The sequence below is a fragment of the Podarcis liolepis genome (genome assembly GCF_965112155.1).
Source record: "Podarcis liolepis genome assembly, chromosome: 7".
In the NCBI taxonomy this organism is placed as follows: Eukaryota; Metazoa; Chordata; class Lepidosauria; order Squamata; family Lacertidae; genus Podarcis; species Podarcis liolepis.
The window spans coordinates 87,341,734-87,348,895 of record NC_139561.1 but is presented as its reverse complement, the minus strand read 5'-3'; the positions used below and the strand labels follow the sequence as shown (position 1 = coordinate 87,348,895).

Genomic DNA, 7,162 nt, shown 5'->3' with positions numbered 1-7,162 from the left:
GGGAGGAGAAGGACTGATGGTCTCTGTGCCTCTGTGTAAGGATTTATATTATGGTTTAATTTAGATATATAAGATAAATGTGGCTATTAAGACGAATTAAGTAAAATATTGATAAGGTTAAAGTGGAAATAATGAACTTGCTGAATTAACTATTGGAATGGGGATACAAGAAGGGGAGGGGTGGGGAGGTCAGGGATAGAGGTTAAGAAATTAAGGATATGAGATTATACGTGTGTGTCTTTGTTTTTGTATGTTTGTATGTTTGTCTTAAACGTGTAAAACCAATAAAATTTTTATTAAAAAAAAGAAGATGGTCTCTGTGCCTCTTAGGCACATGACTGAATGTTTTGGCACTTGCCTGCTAAACCAGAGGCGAGGAAACCTTTTTAAAAAAAATATTTTTATTGATACAACAAGAAAAAAGAAAAAAAAAACACACAAATACCAAATCACACACAAGAATAACCACAGACACACAATTTTCTCAGCAAACAGCAGAACATACATTGGTCTCAACACTAAAGACCCAACCTCCAATCTATTCCATATTTCAATTTCATATTATTTATTGCCAATCACACTTTTATCATAATTAAACTTATTCTTAATAAATCTAATTTCTTATATCTACCTTGCAACTATTACTGAAGTTCCTCGAATGCTGCAACAGAATTTAAACTACTACTGGTATATTTATTTTTCAGGTATTCCTTGAAAACCTCCCATTCTGAAACAAATTCCTGTTTTGATTTATTCTTTATTTTTTCTGATAGACCATCTAATTCGGCATATTCTGTCAGCTTTTGGATCCAATCTTGTATAGAGGGGATTTCATTATTCTTCCATTTTGCTGCGATCAAAACTCTTGCTGCCGCCATCGCATATAAAAAGATACCCTTCCTCTTTTGTGGAATATCCAAATCTGTTATTCCCAGGAGGTAGGTCTCTGATTTTTTATTGAAAGAGATCTTTAGCATTTTTTGCAGTTCTGCATGGATACTCTCCCAGAATACTTGTATTTTCCTACATATCCACCACATATGGTAGAAAGTTCCTGAGTCTCTGCATCTCCAACAATTACTTGACACATTTTTATACATTTTTGAAAGTTTCCATGGTGTTAGATACCATCGATGTTGTATTTTTTGAAAGTTCTCTCTTAATCGCGTAACAATTTGTGAATTTCCAATTGATCTTCCATAAGTTTTCCCATTGGGCCATGGTTATTGAATGGCCAAAATCCTGGATTTTGGCGAGGAAACCTTTCTAGTGCCAGGGGAACATTGATATGGATGGGCTTTTCCTCCATTGTTGACATCCATCCTCCATGGATCAGTCTGATTCTCTTTCGAAGTTGGTAGCGACCGCTGTTTTCCTGTGGGAGAGAGTTCCGCAGTTTAACTCCATGAAGATGTGCTTTCTTTTATCTGCCCCGAATCTTCCAACATTCAGCTTCGCTGGGTTGCTCACAAGTTCTGGTCTTACGAAAGAGGGAGAAAACATTTTCTCTGTCCAATTTCCCCGTGCCCTGCACAATCTCACAAATTTCTTACCATATCGCCTCTTATGCACCTTTTCTCTCAGTGAAAAAGTCCCAAATGCTGGGATCTTTCCTCACAGGAGAGCCTCAAAAAAGTATTGGCCGTTTTGGTTTCCCTTTTTCGTACCTTTTCCAACTCTACGACATCCTTTTCCTCGAGGTGAGGTGACCTCGCCAATAAATCTTGAGATGCCCGTCTTGAGAAATTCCGGTTAAAAGCCTTCTCAATTTCTCCCCCTGTAATTGCAACATTGCTGGTATTCACCCAGGTTCATATATAGTTCAAAATATATTTTAGCAATACACTAGGTTTCGAATTTGGGAACAGTTTCAAAACCTGCCTCAAGTTTATACACACACACATATTATTTTTTTAACATAATTTCCAACAGTCATTTAACATAACTTCTTATCTTATACAATATTTTATACTTCCGTCAACAACCTCTGAAGATTTCCCGTTCTTTATCACTTATTCTCCATTTCTCAATTTCTCTATTACTCTTAATTATCATTAATAATTCTCTTCATAGTCTTCCTTGCAATATTTCATATAATCCTCCTTACATTTTTTAAAAGAGAATATTTATTGAGATTATACAAAAAATTACACATAAAGAAAAAACAAGCAAAAACTAACAAACACAAGCTAGTAAAAAGTTTGACAAAAAGGCAACCTAGAAAGAAGGGGGGGGGATAGAAAAAAGAAGAAGAAAAAAGATATTTTAAAAAAGAATAAATCCATTTTTCAGCATCTTTGAGCTCATTTGCTTATTTCCTTGACCTCCCCACACCTCCCCTTTTGTATTCCCGTTTTCCAAGTTTTTTCAGCAAATCCTTACCCTCTTTCATTTATCTTTACTCTATAACTTAACCCATTATAACTATACATTTTCATCCGTATAACTATCTATATTTACCCATTCTTATTAACACCAAAACCACTTCTTTTCAGTCCAACATCATTTTAACATTCATTAATTTTACAGTATTTCTGCAGATAGTCTTTAAATTTCTTCCAATCTTCCTCCACCGTTTCTTCTCCCTGGTCTCGGATTTTGCCAGTCATTTCTGCCAATTCCATATACAGTGGTGCCCCGCAAGACGAAATTAATTCGTTCCGCAATTTTTGTCGTCTAGCGAATTTTTCGTCTTGCGAATCACGAAATCCCATAGGAATGCATTGAAAATCAATTAATGCGTTCCTATGGTCAAAAAAAGTCCAAACAAAGCCAAATTTGGTACAACAACAGTTTATTAACTGCTCTTTAAAGTCACACATACTGTAAAGAGCAGTTCAAAAATTTAAGGGAAAATAAATTAACTTTATAAACAAAACATGTCTTTGTTTTTAGACAAAGAAAAAAAAGTCGTGAGACGTTTTCGTCTTGCGAAGCAAGCCCATAGGGAAATTCGTCTTGCGAGGCAAATCGAAAACGGAAAAACCTTTCGTCTAGCGAGTTTTTTGTCTTGCGAGGCATTCGTCTTGCGAGGTACCACTGTAGTCCACATATAATCCTCCTTACAGAACTTCTCGCAGTCCTACTAGCGTAATCTGTTGGTTACAATTGCTTTTCAAATATTTACTCCAGTCTTCTAAGAATCTCTGGTCCCGCAGGTTTCGAATCCTCCCTGTTAGTTTATCCAATTCTGCATAGTCCGTTAATTTCATTTGCCATTCTTCTTCCTTCGGTAATTCTTCTTGCTTCCGTTTTTGTGCCAATAGTATTCTTGCTGCCGAAAACCTGCCTCAAGACTTTTGCCTGTCCTGAATCCTTGCAGACAGCTAACCCCTTTCGCCCCAAATTATTCGCCGCCCTGGTTCCCCATCCATCTCCCTGTCCAACAACGGAGTGGGGAAGGAGATTGGGAAAAGGCCAGGAGAGGGCAGTGGCCTTGTTTGCCTAGGCCAGAAAGATGCCACAACATCCATCGCCATGGCAACCGCTATGGCCTGCAGTGTGGCTGATGCTCGTAGCCATGGGAATGGGGCAGCGGGGGGAGAGATGTATAGGATTTGGGTGTGGCGTCCAAGGCACAGTTGATGGAGGGTGAGACCCTGTCATGGGAAAGGGAGAAGGAAGGAGGAGTATTGAAATGATGAAGGGAAAAAAGAGGAGCTCTGAATCCAACTTGGACTTAGCCGTTCTCACAGCCTCCAATGTTTCCCCGATGAAAATAGGGACGTCCTATTCCGTAATCATAATATTAACAATAATTTTATTATTTATACCCCAGCCATCTCACTGGGTTGCCGCAGCCACTCTGAGTGGCTTCCAACATACAGTGATACCTCAGGTTATATACGCTTCAGGTTACAGACTCCGCTAACCCAAAAATAGTGCTTCAGGTTAAGAACTTTGCTTCAGGATGAGAACAGAAATCGTGCTCTGGTGCCGCGGCAGCAGCAGCAGGAGGCCCCATTAGCTAAAGTGGTGCTTCAGGTTAAGAACAGTTTCAGGTTAAGTACGGACCTCCGGAACTAATTAAGTACTTAACCCGAGGTACCACTGTATATAAAAACATAATAAAACATTAAACATTAAAAACGTCCCTATATAGGGCTGCCTTCAGATGTCTTCTACATGTTGTATAGCTACTGTTATGTACTGAAGTTCTCACCCTGGGCCAGCAGGAGGATACTGTAGATGGTTTTCACTCAGGTCCACATATGCAAAAAAGGAATTGAAAGTGACGTTCAGTGATTGGCTAGTTACAGAAAGTTGTTACAGTTGCGTTGTAGTGGAGGTCTATATAAGCAGGCTGGCTGAACCCTTCAGTTCAGTTCTGTTCTGGCCTGTGAATAAACAAGAGCTGTTTTGAAGAATCGCTGTGTCGTCTGATATGTTCACCCACAACTTAACAGTTACTTTTCTCTTTAGCAGGACATTCTGGAATCAAATCAGAAACCGGGACGGCTTCTGTAAATCCGGGACTGTCCCTGGAAAATAGGGACATTTGGAGGTTTTGTGTTCTCGTTTTCCGAACTGAGTCTGAATTACTGGGACTCAGGTTTGCAAGCCGCACCCTATAAGTGTCTAGGAAGCCAGCTTTTTCTGCCGCTGAGAGGCTCCGTGGTGATGAAGAGGCAGTCAGCGCATGCTCAGAAAAGCTCTCGGTTTCCTGAAAAAGTGTGGATTTGTTCAAAACCAGGGCAGCCTAGTTTGTTGGGCCAAGACTGAGGAGACAGAGGCTCGAATTCCCACAAAGCCAGGAAGCTGGCTTTGAGCCAGTCACACAAGGCTCTGGTTGTGAGGTTAAAAGCAGGGGATAATTAGGTCAAATGCCCAAGCGCCTTGTAGGAAGGCCAGGAAGTCAATGTAATATTCCTCCAAGAAGTTCAGAACTCCATATATTGGGGATGGGGGTGGATATTCCTTTCCCAACCCCTCACAACCAATGATGCAATTATAAGAACATAAGGAAGGTATTTGAAGGACGCGGGTGGCGCTGTGGGTTAAACCACAGAGCCTAGGACTTGCCGATCAGAAGGTCAGCGGTTCGAATCCCCGCGACGGGATGAGCTCCCGTTGCTCGGTCCCTGCTCCTGCCAACGTAGCAGTTCGAAAGCACATCAAAGTGCAAGTAGATAAATAGGTACCACTCCGGCGGGAAGGTAAACGGCATTTCCATGCGCTGCTCTGGTTCACCAGAAGCGGCTTAGCCATGCTGGCCACATGACCCAGAAGCTGTGTTGTTGTTGTTGTTTAGTCGTGTAGTCGTGTCCGACTCTTTGTGACCCCATAGACTAGAGCACGCCAGGCCCTCCTGTCTTCCACTGCCTCCCGTAGTTTGGTCAAACTCATGTTTGTAGCTTCGAGAACACTGTCCAAGCATCTCGTCCTCTGTCTTCCCCTTCTCCTTGTGCCCTCCATCTTTCCCAACATCAGGGTCTTTTCCAGGGAGTCTTCTCTTCTCATGAGGTGGCCAAAGTAGTGGAGCCTCAGCTTCAGGATCTGTCCTTCCAGTGAGCACTCAGGGCTGATTTCCTTCAGAATGGAGTGGTTTGATCTTCTTGCAGTCCATGGGACTCTCAAGAGTCTCCTCCAGCACCATAATTCAAAAGCATCCATTCTTTGGTGATCAGCCTTCTTTATGGTCCAGCTCTCACTTCCATACATCACTACTGGGAAAACCAGAGCTTGAACTATACGGACCTTTGTTGGCAAGGTGATGTCTCTACTTTTTAAGATGCTGTCTAGGTTTGTCATTGCTTTTGTCCCAAGAAGCAGGCGTCTTTTAATTCCGTGGCTGCTGTCACCATCTGCAGTGATCATGGAGCCCAAGAAAGTGGAATCTCTTACTGCCTCCATTTCTTCCCCTTCTATTTGCCAGGAGGTGATGGGACCAGTGACCATGATCTTCGTTTTTTTGATGTTGAGCTTCAGACCATATTTTGCACTCTCCTCTTTCAGCCTCATTAAAAGTTTCTTTAATTCCTCCTCACTTTCTGCCATCAAGGTTGTGTCATCTGCATATTTGAGGTTGTTGATATTTCTTCCAGCAATCTTAATTCCGGCTTCAGATTCATCCAGCCCAGCCTTTCGCATGATGAATTCTGCATATAAGTTAAATAACCAGGGAGACAATATACAGCCTTGTCGTACTCCTTTCCCAATTTTGAACCAATCAGTTGTTCCATATCCAGTTCTAACTGTAGCTTCTTGTCCCACATAGAGATTTCTCAGGAGACAGGTGAGGTGATCAGGCACTCCCATTTCTTTGAGAACTTGCCATAGTTTGCTACGGATATCCTGTCTGAAGCCCTGGGGAACCACGGCCAGTCAGTGTTGACAAGACTGAACTAGATCACCAGTGGCCTGACTTGCTGTGTTACACACACCATAGGTACAAAGTGCACACGGCATTCCTCTTGGGAACTGTAGTTTTACGTGTGCTGAGAATTGTAACTCCGCGAGGGGTAAACTACGGTACCCAGGATGCTTTGGGGGGAAGCCCTGCACTTTAAATGTGAGCTGTATAAAGCACATTTAAAACACACGATTTCCCTCAAAGAACCCTGGGGAACATAGTTTAAGAGCGCTGGGAATAAGCCAGTGAGGGGTAAACTACAGCTCGCAAGATTCTTTGGGTATAGTGATGCGCTTTAAATACCTTCCTTAAAGGTAAAGGTAAAGGGACCCCTGACCATTAGGTCCAGTCGCGGACGATTCTGGGGTTGCGGTGCTCATCTTGCTTTATTGGCCGAGGGTACAGCTTCTGGCCCCTTCATGGACAGGAGTGCCTGGCGTGCTCTGGTCCAGGGGGTCATGAAGAGGCGGACACGACTAAACGACTAAACAGGAGCCGCTGGCAGGATTCAAACTCGGGACCTTTTGCACGCAAGGCAGGTGCTCTGTCGCTGAGCCACAGTCTTTCCCCAGCCAGGGCAGGTCTTTGGGGAGACATCCAGGCCTTCGACTCCGAAAGATGAGCAGGAACGTCCCTGCAAAACCACCGTGAGAAGAGTCTCAAATCACCGAAGCCCATTATCCTACCGACAACGCTTTTTGTAGGGCAGGGCATGGTGAAAAGCAGAGGAGCTGTGTCAGAAAAAGAAGCTGGCAACCCTAGCTGCTTAACGGAGCCCCAGCTCTGAAGCTACATCGCATCACCCGGCAT

General features: G+C 42.8%; 1 protein-coding gene and 1 long non-coding RNA gene across 2 annotated transcripts in view; one reads left to right on the top strand and one right to left on the bottom strand.

Moving 5' to 3' along the window:
• Positions 1 to 7,162, top strand: part of NANOS2 (nanos C2HC-type zinc finger 2) — a 136,303-nt gene that overhangs the window by 34,538 nt on the left and 94,603 nt on the right. The gene's annotated exons all lie outside the window — the stretch shown is intronic.
• Positions 310 to 4,090, bottom strand: LOC310712749. Its single transcript, XR_014528981.1, has 3 exons — positions 3,067 to 4,090; positions 1,263 to 1,777; positions 310 to 382 (listed from the first exon to the last, which is right to left on the bottom strand). It is a non-coding gene; the product is annotated as an uncharacterized lncRNA (long non-coding RNA).